Below are 15,106 nucleotides of genomic sequence, written 5' to 3'. Positions count from 1 at the left end.
CACACCATACATGCAAGGATGCTGGGGGCTCACTCTGTGATTCCAGGTTCTCCCACAAAGGAGATGGCCTTGTGGACTGGACTGGGCCACAGCAGTTGCTCACTACAAAAAGTAGATAAGTGAACATATGATACCTTATACAACAATGAAAAAGTAAATAAGAAAAATACTATTCTAGAAAAAATGATCTTGATATTAATGAGCAGACTAGATCAAGACCAACACAGTTCAGAGACAGAACAGATCAAGAAACATACACAAATGAACATATATCCTAGCAAAATTAACTATTTTAAAACAAAAGTAAATATGAAGGAAAATTTGGTTAAGTCATATCAACAATAATGATTATTTCTTGCCTGATATTCCAAGACTTGAATACTGAGTGGACAATATATTTCTTATTCAGTTAAAGGCATATTTTTTAATGGAGCCAATCAAGTTAGTTCCTCAAATTTTAAAGATCAATACACGCAGATCTCATAACATTAGTAGATGAAACATTAATGCTTTCTACCTGGTTAGTAATGGGAATTCTCCTTATATTTAAACATTTAAGTCAGAAGAGTTTTATGTTTAACTTTTCAAGCTATGAATAATATATTTCCTCATATATATATATTTTTTTCACTTGGAATTTATATCCTCCTTTGTTTCAATCTTGCAACAAATGATAGTTTGATGAGGTGGAGAGGGCCCTGCTCTGAAATCATAATGCCACATCTCTTGGTTTGGAATCCTTAAACAAAAGAATTACACAGTCGGAATCTTGGTTTCCTCATAAAGATATTGATTCAAAAAAAAAAAATTTAACAGAAAGTGTTTCAAGCAACACCAAAAAGCATCCTTTGGTTCAGGCTGGACACCAGAGACAGAGAGTTGGCACATTCTGTCTCCCCACTTCTCATGCCATCCTGCGGAGCAGTGTGATTGGCTGGGTAGCACTGGTCCCACCATGAGGCAGGACGCCAAGAGAAGGACCTTGCCCTCTGCAGCTGTACTCCCGTCCTGCGATGCTCTGCACTGCAGAGGATGGGGACATAGTCAGAGCGAGGACACGAGTCTGAACTCGGGTGCAGCTTCTCTGGGTTGCTGAACGCTAGCAGCCCTACCCAGCGCTGTCTACAGGAGGCTGATCTTTTCATACGGCCAAACCTTAATTAATCACTGACATCAATACTTACTTTCTTCTCTGTAATCTTCACCGCTAAGCCTGTCAAGCAAGGTTTTCACTTCAGTTACTACATTTTCCATGAATCTCCATTAGGTTCTTTTTTATAACTTCTATTTCTCTCCTGAGATTTTCTATTTCTTCATTTGTTTCAAGAGAGTTCATAATCATTTGTTGAAGCATGTGATGATGGCTGCTTTAACATCTTCACCGGATCGTTTCAATGTATCATTCATCTCGGTGTTGGCTTGTGTTGTATTTTTTCATTTGGGTTATGATTTTTTGGTTCTTGGTAGGACAAACAATTTTCAAATACATCCTGGAGATCTGAGATTCCTTTCTAGTCTTTTTGTGTGTCTATTTAGAAACATTAATTGGATTCACAAAGTACATACAGATTTTAATCCTCTTTTTTTTATCTATTACTATTATAACCATTTTCTTATGAGACTAAAATTGTTGGGAAATTTCATTTTAATGGCAACAGAGTTTTCCATCTCAAGGAAAAAGTCTGAATTTATTTGGACAATCCCCTTATGTCAAACATTTAGATTACTTCTTTATTTTTTGCTACTACAAATTGTGCTGCAAAATATAATTTTTAAATAAGTTTATGTAACTGTGATTATTTCCTTAGGATTATTTCTTGCCTTCAGTCTTCATTTTGAAAGGGAATTTTATTTCAAACGGTTAATGCCAGTATTTTGATCTATTCAGTAAAGGTAGAGAAATAATCAAGATCCTCTTTTTGAACTTTTCAATATGCTAGAAAAGCATACAAAAATGTACACAGTTATATGGAAAGTGAGAGCTCCGTATTTCTAGTGCATATTTACGTCTTTATGATTAGATGCTTTAATAGAGCTCATGGTATTTTCAATAGTCTCCGTAATTACGTAGAATTAGTGATGAGTGACTCCTACCTGACTTATCTAATTTTCCAACTGCAGTGTGAAGATTGCATTTGAAATAGTAAACAACATCTTTAAAATATACTTGACGTGTTTTTTTTCAATTTTACGTCTTTAGGGCATCATAAGAAAAATATACTAATTTTTCTTGAATGACATGTAGGAAAAACACTGTTGAACACAATTTGAGAATAGCCATACGTAGCATGTAAATTAGTGGAATTTTTAAAGGCCTTTGGCTTATAAGAGTCATGATTTTAAAAGAAGTGAATTTGTTGTTCGCTGTAAAGCATAATAATTAAGCTTCAGTAGAGGGGGGGTACAAGGAATATCACAAAAGATGAAAAACAAATTATTTGGGTTCAGATGATTTGAGGATGAAAAGAATCTGGTTATAGGTAAAGTTCTTCATTTCCTAAAATGCTCAATGGTAGAAAAAATATTCACATAAAAGTCTAAAGATTAAATAGCCATAAATTGCCTTTTCTTCCTTTAGAAAATAAATAGACACAGTATGGTTCTTTGGAGCAACGGATCTCTTCTGTAATTGAAATGATAAATAAGTGGAACTGGACAAAACCTGGGGTGGTTGGGAGTCAGAGCTAAGAGTATTGTATTTTATACTTTGCAGGTTTCCTTTCTTAAGTGACTTTGGGGCTGAAATAATGATCTCTTTTTTTCCCTTCAAAATAAATCTTTCCTTGCTTCTAACTACCAGGGGACTATTGCGAAAACATTCAGAACTAACATTACAGAACTAACATAGCTAAAAACTGTGCATCAGCATCGTGAAAAGGCCTCCAATCCCAGGGAGAGAAAAGCTCCAAACACTGTCAGCGGAGCAGGGCTCTTTACCGTTGATGCTGAGAAATAGTAAGTTTGGGGTTCTTGCTGCTCATTTAGCAGAAATAAACTTTTAAAAGAAGGAGGAAGAAAGAAAAAAGAAAAAGGAGCCATATAGAAAACACTTCCTCGTGTTGCCCTCCACCTTGGGACCACACTGACCGAACCCTCACAGGGTGAGAGCCCCAAGAAAGGAGGGTGGGGGGAGAGCAGATGCTTCCAGCCTCCGGGACATCTCTTCCTCCCCGTGTGGCTTTGCTCATCCGGAAAAGAACACAGAGGCAGACACCGGTTTTACCCCACTATGCCTTCCCAGCTGGTGTGGGACTGAGCAGGCACTCTTAACGGATTCTCAGGTTAAAAAAGATGTTCTCACAAGTACGACGCCTCCCTGCTACACACACACACACACACATACACACACACACACACACACACACACACACACACACACACCAAGCCAAAAGCTTCCATCTTGCCATGAGTTCCCTGGCTGGTTCCTTTTGGCATTTAGTTACCGTCACTATTGTTTCAAAGTCCGCTGTCCGTGTCTCTATCAAAGCATGCATGACTTTGTGTGTCTGCATTGGTGGGAGGGGGGCTGTAATTCTTTGTGTCACAGTCTCACCACTGGACTGTGAACTCCTGAAGGGCATCCTTGAATCTGTTAGACCTTGCACGTAGTTAGCATCCAACAGTCATAATCATTATCTTTTAGTGAGCAACTACTGACTCCCAGGAATTGTGCTAAGTAATTTTACATAGATAATAATCAGAGGTTTAAAAGAATTACATAACTCACTCAGGGACATCAGTTCGGGGCGGGCAGGGGGCAAGGCTAACCCCACGAGCTAGGCTCCTGACAAGCAGCCAAGCCTCACACGTTTGCTGAGTGAAGACAGGAAGCTGCCCCGCTCTCTCCCCATTGTGACAACTATGATTACAGACAGCTGATGTTCTTAATACATCTTTTTAACGATCTATCTTTCTGCTATCAGTAAAACATTATTTAGCACTTGCATATACTGAGATTGCCTTAGAAATGCTTCCTGACTTCTAGGAAGCTAGAATCTGGGGCAACTACAGTGCGGGAAGCACAGACACATAAGGGACATAAAGCCTGAGAATTAAAGTGTTATCCTCCACGTTAATGGACCATAAAACACTACTCAGGTGCCTCATTTTTCAAGTTACACCGACAACTAAGCAGGAACATAATTACTTCTGTAATCATGTATTTCTGTATATACACATATACACATACTCAGGTTTCCCCCATTCTCCCAAAGTAGAGTGCCACCATGAAACCTTTCGTAAACCGACATAATGTAATGTGAAGAAGCAGTTACCTTAGGACACATCTTGCTAACGGATGCACAAAATAAACTGAGATGAACCACAGACGCTCACGGACTCAGCTCAAAGCCACGGCGGCTTAACGCCGAGAGGCTGAGTGTGGCTCCCGGGGAAGGGGCCTGGTGGGGCCACTCTCGCTGCTCCGGGTTGGGGAGGATGCTGCCTCTGTAATGTCTTGCGGTGAAAGAAACCCTGAGCGACTGGGTCTGAGGAGAGCAGGACCGTTTGGGCTCTTCACTAATTATTCTTTCCCTCTCTCCAGCCCCCCCACCCTCATTTACCTGGGAGGCTGGGTGAGTCAAGGGAGGGATGTCCGGCGGGTGTGCTCATGGTCAGTGCTGCTAAGGCCCGCCTTGTGCTCCAGCCCGGGACCAGCAGCCCACATGCCTATGTCTCTGAGTGCCCCGTGTCCTGAAAGCCACAATGTGAGCTCATCCCAATAGAGGGAGAAAAAGAAACTCCTGAATCCTTATTTCCCCTGAAGCTTCCTAAGTTCTTGAAGTGCAAAGGAGAGAGAAAAGCTCACTGTGCGTGCAGAGGGCTCTTCACATGGTAGCAGCCAGCCTGAGAGTGGCAGGCAGCACTCATTAAGCCGGAGCAGGAGAAAGCTGCTTCTTCAAAGGGCAGGATGCAACATAGCAGCTGATGGGGCAGGTGTGTTTGTTTCAGCCTGGTCTGGGTCCTGGGGTCAGAGAATGACCCTGCCCCGGGCATCTCTCTCTCCTTCCCTTTTTCTTTCTTTGTTAAAATGCAGGTTTACATCAGAAAGCATCCCAAGTTCATCATGATGGAGACTACCTCTGTGCAGATATAATCTCTGATTGATGGGGTGTGGAGAGGGAAGGAAGAAGACAGAAGAGTTTCTGAATTCACTTTAAGATTCAAATCACGTCGGGGACCCTGCCAGAATCCTTAGGCATAAAACTGGGCAAGGCAGAGATCAGCACTGTGTGTGTTGACGGCTTGCTTTCTCTAAATCCCTATTTACTCATTTAACAGCCTACTAAACTATCAGAGCCTTACCGTCCCTTCTTACATAACACAATACAGAAATGACGATTCTTGCTTTTTTTCTTTTAATTGTGGCTATTCCCTGGGGACATTAGCAAAATTGAACTTACTGGTTCACTTCCAAAAAAAAAAAACTTTGAACAGAGTTGCTTCTAGTGGGACGCTCCAATGTTATTTATTTTACTATTTGTAAAATATTAATGTATTAATAAAAATGGAGATTTGCAAATGCTCACTGTCATGCACCTAGAAGCAATTAGTCAAAAGATAATCAATTTAACATTGATACTTTGTGTGTGTGTGTGTGTGTGCCAATGTCTGTCTGGCACTGCTCTGGGACCTTTGGTGAATATAAGAAAATAAAGGTCCTATTCTACGCTGATCAATGTGGTATGAAAAAGCAAACATGTATAACAAGAACAAAGAAATTATCATGCTAAATAAAAAAGTACCAACAGGCATTGTAATGTATCTTACATATTCTAGGCATTCCACACATGTATTGAAAAAATAAGGCTTATATTTTCTGGAGTGTAATGCTGACCTGTAAGTACATTATGCCATTTCATAATGCTGGTCATCTCGCCCATACACCATGCAAATCATTTGGTTCAAATGAAACTAAAAAGGTTGAGATCTTTTTCCTTTTGAGCTAAGATTTGTGATGCTAAGGAAAAAAAAAAAAATCAACAGACCACAGAAAGATTCTAAGTCATGCAGAACTATTTAACACAGTATAAGAAAAACTTGCATTTTTAAAAGTGTGCCTTCTGTAGAAAAGAGGCACCACAGCTTCTGTGCATTGCCCTAAAAAACACTTTCAGTAATCGCACGGTCAACCGGGAATGCAAATACTAACATGCATATCATCAAATGTTCATATCATGCTAAATTAAATTAACTTCTTCCATCAAGTACCATTAAAGAGAAAAGAGCATGTTGTATAATTTTGCCTTCAGAGTTTTCCTTTTTCTTCATATAATTTTGAATTCTTTTAGTTTAATTGTAAATAATTAAATCCAATAAGAAGTTTTAAAATTTTTAGCAGAGGGTTATTGCACTCAGAGAAGTTAGCCGTCTTTCAGTGTCCCAGCAGCAGTATGTTCAAGCCGTAGATGCAAATACTGCAAGATGAGACGCCAGCTATGGATGGGAGAAAAGAAGCCAAACCTACAAGTTGTCTATTAAATTCTAAATTTCATTCCAGTTTCAGGGCTGTTGGAAGTCACCTGGAACCTAGGAAGGAAATTACTGTCATTCAGGCTATTACTATAGGGAGAAATCCCCAGATCTGAAGATCAGAGTTTCTCAGCAAGATGCTTTTCCCTTAGACTTTCCCAGGGGGAAGCAGAAAAATGAGAGGTGGGGGTGATGTTACAGCTGGGAGTGCTTTAAAAGCAGGCAGATTTTCAGTCAGTCAGCTGCATGGGAACTATCTCTCTCCGTGTCTAGCTAATTGGAGGAGGACAAACAGTTCAGTTAATCATCATAGAAATTTGGAAGGTATGTGTCTGGTCTTATCATAAAGAAAAAGGGGCTCTCTAGCAAGTTTTATCTACGTCTCAGGGAGAAGGGTGGTTCTTTGTAGTAAGCGATTTTCTTGGGTCGCAGAGAGTACGGGTGTCCTTAACCACCCCGGTTCTCCAGGAACACAAGGCTCAAGATGAAGTTCAACGCTGTCATTCTTTGTCTGGTTATTAACTAGAACTAAACTGTCTTGCCTCTTGAGAGTTTACCTACTAGGTAACCTGACTTATTTATGTTGTTCATTTACTGCTTTATGATGCATTGAGGGCTACATATTTCTGCAAAAGATAATTTTCCAGAAGGAGATAGAATGATAACTCTCACACAGGTTTAAAAATGAAGACACGTTAACAATTTTATTCTACCCATTAACCAAGGAGAGAACCAGGTAGATGTCATAATCAGTTCAAAATAGAATTCAAGTCGGGGAGGGTATAGTTCAGGTGGCAGAGCACATGCTTAGCATGCCAGAGGCCCTGTGTTCAATCCCCAGTACCTCCTCTGAAAATAAATAAATAAATCTAATTACCTGCCTCCACCAAAAAAAAATAAAAAAGAGAGAATTCAAAAAATATTCCTGACATTTTTAGATGAGGACTATTGACATGAATATGCAAATTAAGAGAAAACTGGTTTTTTCCAAAGGTGGCGGAGGGAAATCAATTTGGATTTGTCTGTAGGAATTATTCTGCATTGCTATCAGTTGCCTATAATTTACAAAATAGTAAACTAGGTCAAAGACTATAAAAGACTAGACTCATAAAACCTGCGTAGTTCTTTGTTGAAGCACAGTTTTTTTCTACATTATCTTTACAGTGAAGTCTGAACTTTTTAGTGTTCCTCACCAGGTCTTAGGCTCTTCTCGAAAGCCCTAACCATAAATTTAATTCGGTGCCTGTTAGCATCAGAGGTCCATCTCCTTTGTGAAGTCTTCTGGAACACTGTACTCAAGTTCCAACTTTACAATTATCAGTATGACCTTGGTGAAAAACAGACTTAGCCTCACTTATTAGAAGTGAAGTCCCCCCCCAAAAAAAAAAGCAGAAGTGAAGTGGCTCAGGCCCCACCATCCACACCTACTGAAACAGAATCTTCATTTGGTGAATCATATGCACAGTGGTCTAGAGAAGCTCATTGTTCTGAGAACAAATACAGTTGATTCATTATTCACAGATTCTACCTTTGAAAATTCACTGGCTCACTAAAATTTACTGTATTCCCCAAATCAGTACTCGGAGCCATTCACAGACATGCACAGAGCAGTTAAAAAAAAAAAAAAAAAAAAGTCAGCGGCTCAACATACATGACCCCAGCAGAGATCAAATAAGGCAATGGTCTCCCTTCCTGTTTCAGCTCTCTTGCTGTAAACGTGTGCTTTTTGCAGCCTATTTATTTGCTTTGTTGTGCTTTTTATTGGTGGTTTTGCTGTTTAAAATGACCCCCAAATGTAGTGCTGAAGTGCTGCCTAGTGTTCCTAAGTACGAGAAGAATGTGACGTGCCTCGGGGAGAAAATACCCGTATTATGTAAGTTTCATCCGGGCATGAGTTACAGCGCAGTTGCTCATGAATTGAATGTCAACAAATCAACGATCTATATTAAATAAGAGGTCTTTAAACAGAAAAATAGGTAAAATAACGTTATATATTCATTGTTTGATGAAAATGTTGTGACCAGAGGCTCACAGGAACATAACCTTCTACTTCCACTATCAGCAATGTTTCGTTATTCACTAATTCAGCTCACTGTGATTTGATAGATCATAACTACTATGAATAACAAGAATCAATTCCACCACTCCTGGGTGAAGATAAAGGCACAATCTGAATATACAATAAGAGAAAGGATATTATGCAGAGTTGATACGCTCAAGCAAACACTGAGAGACAAACAGAAAATAACAATTTCACAAAACAACTAAAACTTAGCTCCGATTCTAAATAGTCCATCAGGTCCTGGGAAGTCTCTGTTTCTTCTTAATGCCCAGAAAGAGCTTGGTATAGAACAGCACTTCTGTGTTGTTTTGTCTTGTTGTTTTGCAAACTCAGGAGCTTCTGAGTATAATCTGAAACTGACTCTGTACACAGAGGGCAAGGAAAGGCCAAAAGGGGGGGGGCAGCTTTTGGTAGGTGGTGGTGGTGTTAAGAAGAAGGGAACTTACACGTAAGGGTTGTCTTGGGCGCTGCAAGATGAGTAGATCCTACCTCACCTGCCAGCATCTTAAGAGTTTATACAGAGGCCTTAATGGGTTCAATCACATAACATGGTCCAGTGCTCCTTCAAGGATGTCCTTGAACCTGGCTCCCACTGAGGGAACGGTGGGCAGAGGGTGCATTCCAAGGGCAATCCGGGAGGGGGTGAGGAGCCGCCCACTGCCCGGGTCCAGCTTGTGTACCAGCCAGGGGTCACATCCTCTCACTGACCTCCCCAACCGTCTTTAAGACAGAAGGAGAGACAACGTGTCTCCTTCAAACCATAGGTAGACCAGGTTTCTCCGAGAAGATGGAGGTCCAAGTGTTTTAGTTCTCACGTTCTCTCATTTTGAGTCTTTCTCTGTCTGTCCCCTCATCAAGACTAAGCATTTCTCTTTCTGGAAAGAGTATTAGCTTCTGAAACTCTTACACTGATGCACAGCTCAAACCCAAGCAGACTCTCAAGCGAAAAGTCCCCTTCCCCCTCCCAACCCCCTCCTCTCTTTTTCATGCCAGGGTTTCTTTTAGTGTTTCCTTAAGCATTTTGTTTTGTTTCTCATTAAAAGAGAAATCCCTACAACACAGTGAGGGTCTCTGCCACTCTCTCCCTGTTCATTTACAGAATCTGGGTAGGTGGCAAAGTGACTTAGAATAACTCCAGGGATGACGAGGAGTTATTTGTGTCACTAATTACTGTCTGTGGACTTAAGATTCTGACTGCTCCTCTTCCTTCCATCTCAAAGAAGCAAGTCTGAGTGTCGGGTCAACAACCTTTCTGGGATTAAATATTCATGCTCAGATACAAAGGCATAAATGCAAGGCAGTAAGAACTGCCCAAAATAACAGCAGCACTCTGCCCCACGGAGCACGCAGAAGCACGAGGAGAGAATGGACACAGACCAGAACTGCGGATCAGCCATACTGTGGGCTGAGGACGCATTCACTGCCATGGGTTTTCTAACAATGGTGACGTCTCAGAAATGTCTGGAGTCACTATCATCCCACAATACTTACAGCGCAGGTGAAATAAAGCTCTCTGTGGCCTGTAATATTATAGGACGGGTTGCATGACGACATAGGAAACACACATGGAGGTGGGGCCAGAGGTGGCCCCACGTGCAGATGGGGTACGCCGTTTTTCCCCTGGTGAGACTGGAGAGGTTGATGTCTCATCCAGTGCTTGGTGTGGTTTATGGTGCATTTTAAGCACTTAGTTAATGTTTGTTAAATAAATGGACGACCTGGAAAGATGCTGAGTGTATCAAAATCTCCTCCCTCCGTGGATTATTCTGCAAAGAGCCAAGGTGTCTGCCTGAGAATGTAACCTACCGAGAGGCAGAGGGATCGTGGCAGTGCTAAGTAACACTGCGGGTGCTAAAGACGCTGCCATTAATATATTGTTTCTTTTTCTGTTGCAAAAAGGAAGTTTAGGAATTACTCTGGAATATGTCCTCATAGTTTGGTAAAAACGTCATGCATTTTGAAGTCAGACACACCTGGCTCTGCCATCTATTAGCTATTAATTGTGCATAAATCAACTAACCTACATTACAGTTACCTTTCTGTAAACTCAGGTAATAGCACCTACTTCACTACTTTGTTGAAATAATTAAATAAAATTATATCCATGAATTGGACTAAGGTGCTGTTTGGCAGACAGTAATTTTTTAAGTGCTGGTTTCTTTCTTACTTTTCTTATTCCACATCTGTATGGTACTAAAGCAGGTGAATAAAACTGACACAAGCCCTTCCCTTGCAGACCTGTGGTCTAGTGGTGGAGACAGCCATGGACCCAACAGTTGTGATAAAAACTCCTGGGAATACTATGGAAAAAGAATACAGGAGGAATAGATTTTCGAGGGAGATGACTTAAGCCAGTCTTGGGGACGAAGTTGAGGTGAGAGGAGGCTTCTCAGAGGGAGCGATCTCAGGCTTGCAGTACAAAGATCTAATAGTTTTTGGCAAGGGGAGGGGAGGAAGATGGAGCCTCTCTCAGGGTCCAGTACATTTTGTAAAAGTCCAGAGTTGATGGGGCTTAGAGTTTTAAAAATCTTTTAAAATCTTGTCTCAAGAGACTAGAAGTAACAATCAGATATTTCTCACTCTGTCTTTTAGCTCCCCTTTCCAAGATCTACATACTAGACATCACTCCTTCTATTGAGTGGCGGGGGTGAGGAGGTGATGCAGGAAAAACAGATGTGGGGCATGAGGACGGCCGTGTCCCAGGCTTCATTTGAGCCCCTGGGACGCGCCCTGCCAAGTGTGGGTCCTTGGCTTCGCGCAGGAAAGAATTCAAGAGCGAGCCACAGTTGAGTAAAGGTAGGTTTATTTAGAGATACATCAAAAGGCAAGAGAAAGGCCACGAGGTGTGGGGGCTGGGTGCTCAGATTAGAGTAAAAGTAGGTACACACGCCATAGACAGAGTGCGGCTGTCTCCAAAGAGGGAAAGAGGGGGCAGAGGCCACAAAGTACATGTTACCAGTTTTTATGGGCTGATTGGCTTTATGTGCTAATAAGTGGAAGAACCAGTCTAACTAGCCTGGGGAAGGGGCTGGGATTCCCAGGAAGTTGGCCCTTTCCCACTCTTTGACCTTTTGTACCTAGCCTTGGGAATGCCATGGCGCCTGTGGGCATGTTATTCACCATGCTTATATTACAATGGGTGTATAATGAACCTCAAGGTCTACTAGAAGTCAAATCTCCCACCATTTTGATGTTAACTGCTATATCATTCCTTGAATGGCTGTGTCCCTGCCCCCTTCTGTCTCAGAGGAACAAAGACCCAACCTACAATCGTGTTCCTTGGGCATGACCTGATCATACTTCATAGTAGGGGAGCTATGGCCCCATTTCTCTTCTAGAGCTGATGTTCTTGACAGTGATGTTCATTTAACTATTAGTTTTTTTCCCCCCCTCACTTTGACACTGAGAGAGGAGCTTCTTCTATTACATAGTAGGAGCACACATGCAAAATATATTTTTATTATTTTTCAGAAACTGTGTTGTTTTGATCCTTTCCCTTTTGTAGCTGATAGAAATTACCTTTCTGAATGGAACCACTAGTCCTTGTGGGTTCCTACTCCAAAATCACTAGTAGACATTCTCAAGCCCACTTCTCCCATATTGTCACTTGACAAATGGACACAAGTCTTGGCTTATGGGATAGGATCTTTCAATTTTTCTGACAGTGTCATCTGTTCTATCATGTGGTTAGGTTCTAAAACACATGGAGTTATTAGAAAACTTGTAAAGGCAAATTTTTTTTAAATTTGAAAAAAACAGTTATGATATTATTTTAATGACACAATATCATAGTCATTTTATTGTGATAGATTCCAATAATAGATGGTTGCTTTTTTAAGCTATGGGTGCAGTTTGTCATTATGAGCTAAAGAGAATAAACTGGGTGACAGAAACTGACAAAAACAAACCTGATTATCACTACATGAATCTTGGGCAACCTCGAGGGAACGGATCATCATCAACAAATTTCTCAACTAACGTTAAAATTTGTTATTTGAATAAATATAAAATTGAAACAAGATGGCAATGGAAAAACAAAATAAAAACCGCAACTCCAAAGGCGAATTAAATATGGGACCAAATAGTCAATAAAGTAGTTTACCACATAAAGAAAATATCTATGCATAAAAGTTCCTTCCCTACAGACAGGCAGTTATCTGTGGGACTGTGAGCTCTTGCAGTGCAAATTGTGTTCCATAATTGTAAGAGTGTGTTACATTTATGAGTTGTGAAAATTCACATGGGAAAGAAATGATCACTTCTTTCCTTTCAGAATGAGATGTTTAAGGCTTCCACTTCCCATGACTTTGCTAACCTGAGTCTGATACTCGGATCTACTAACCAACATCTTCCTGACACACGGTTGGTCCAGGAAGGACACTGCTAGTTTTTATTTCTGTGACTTTTGACATGCTTCTGTGACCTACCACAATCCTCCTCCTTACTGGCACATTAGTCTTTCTTGTCTCATTAATGTCTTCAACAAATGCAGTCCAGTCTTCTAAGATTCCCCCATCATACATTTTAATGTTGTTTTTTCTTGATGATTACCTTTAAAAAGTTACTGTAAGTCTATCCTGGATTCTATGACTGGATATTTTAGAACTAAGTATTGACACTCATTTTTATGCCTTTACCTGTGTCGTGTTTGTGACTGTGTTGGGGTCAATTAGTATGACTTTAACTTAGGAGCTAATGAGAAAAAGACAGAGACAGACTTTAGACAAAAAATGCTTTGGGGGCTGTGTAAATGCCAAAGGTCATCATGGTACTTATTACTAATGAAGATTTCACAGTAATTTGAATAGAAAATGAGGCAAGAAGATTGAATTGCCCTTCTGAGTGAGACTGACCACACTCTATGGAGTGGGTATCTATTTACTTCAAACTAAGCACCCAGCACCCACACCTCATAGCCCTTCTCTTGCCTTCTGACACAGCCTGCCCTCTGTGGAGTCAGAATCTCTCTAAGTAAATCTACCTCTACTCAACAGTGGCTCGCTCTTGAATTCTTTCCTGAGTGAAGCCAAGGACCCACAGTTAGTGGGGCCCATCCCAGGGACTCAAATGAGATCTGGGACATGGCCTTCCTCTTGCCCCGCATTCATTTTCCTGTATCAGAATTATCTCATAGACAGAGAACTTGTAACTATTTTACTCTTAGAAGCTCTGATGATTAGAAAGTTCAGTTCTCATTGTTTGATGACATTACATTTCCTGCAAGTTCCAACCATTGGTGGTAGTTATACTTGGAACAAGTCTTCTTTCTTTTCATTGGAACTATAACTTTTAGGAGAATAACTATCATGGTTTTCCCTAGTTTGCTTTCACAAATATTTTTGAGAACTTACTTGGACAAAACATTGTGCATTAGCCATTTTTTGCCTTTCCAGGTTAAAGAGCTACAGTCCTTTCAATATTACCTTGAAAGATTTTTTTTCTAATTACCATAATTTATATAACTTTTGTAATGGCCCTCTTACAATGTGGCACCTGAAAATAAACACATGAAGAATAAAGAATATTCAATATCACTAATAATAATAAATAGAAATTATTAAACTCAGCAATGTATTGGGCACCAAGGGGTCAGATACAGAAATATAATGCACACTATTCTTGCTTTCAAAGAGTTTTGGATCTAGGTGGAAATGAAGATTACAATTTTAGATACAATTAAATATACAAATAAGTACTGTCATAGTGCACAGGGTTCAGAAATCTGAGTTCTAAAGTTGTAAATAGATATTTCTAGGTTCTAACAAGGGTTAGATCTTAAGAGGTATATTGGGTCTTTGTCCAAAGTAGCATATATAGGTAGCGCCAAAACTGGAATCCAGGTTTCTTTTTTCTTTGTCTAGTCCTTTCTTCACTCTTTTTTTTTTTTAAATGAGGTATAATGAGTTTACAATGTTGTGTCAATTTCTGGTGTACAGCACAAATTTTCGGTCATACATGAATATACATATATTCATTTTCATATTCTTTTTCACCGTGAGCTACTACAAAATCGTGTATATACTTCCCTGTGCTATACAGTATAAACTTGTTTATCTATTCTATATATACCTGTCAGAATCTGCAAATCTCCAACTCTCAGTCTGTACCTTCCCACCCCCCTCCCCGCAGCAACCACAAGTTTAGAAGAGAAAGACGCAATCTTTTCTGGAGATACCGTAAATATCTGATTAAATCTACAATTTTCGGAAATTTCAACTCAGTAAAAATTCTAATTCTTGTGACTGTTCTTTGGTTAGCCGGCAGCCAGCGAAAGTTGTTACAATCCTCTTTGAATTTCGTTTTGGGTTGATTTTAGAAACAGCTGAGGCTCAAGTGACAGTTTATTTTCTTAAAAATTAAAAAATAAATAAATAAGTACCCGTTAATACAGGAAGAACACAGGAAGAACACAGGAAGCCTGGAATGTAACCAAACAGGCTGTGCTTCCGGAATCTCGGCTGCCCGCAAGCAAGATGGAGGGCTCCTCCTGCACATGCGCAGAAGGGACGTTTGGGCGGGGCGGGGAGTTCCGGCTGTGCGTGGGGTCGCGCTCCCGGCAGGGATTGGCGGTGC

The sequence above is a fragment of the Camelus dromedarius genome, chromosome 32 (genome assembly GCF_036321535.1).
Source record: "Camelus dromedarius isolate mCamDro1 chromosome 32, mCamDro1.pat, whole genome shotgun sequence".
NCBI lineage: Eukaryota > Metazoa > Chordata > Mammalia > Artiodactyla > Camelidae > Camelus > Camelus dromedarius.
This window is presented reverse-complemented; position numbering follows the sequence as displayed.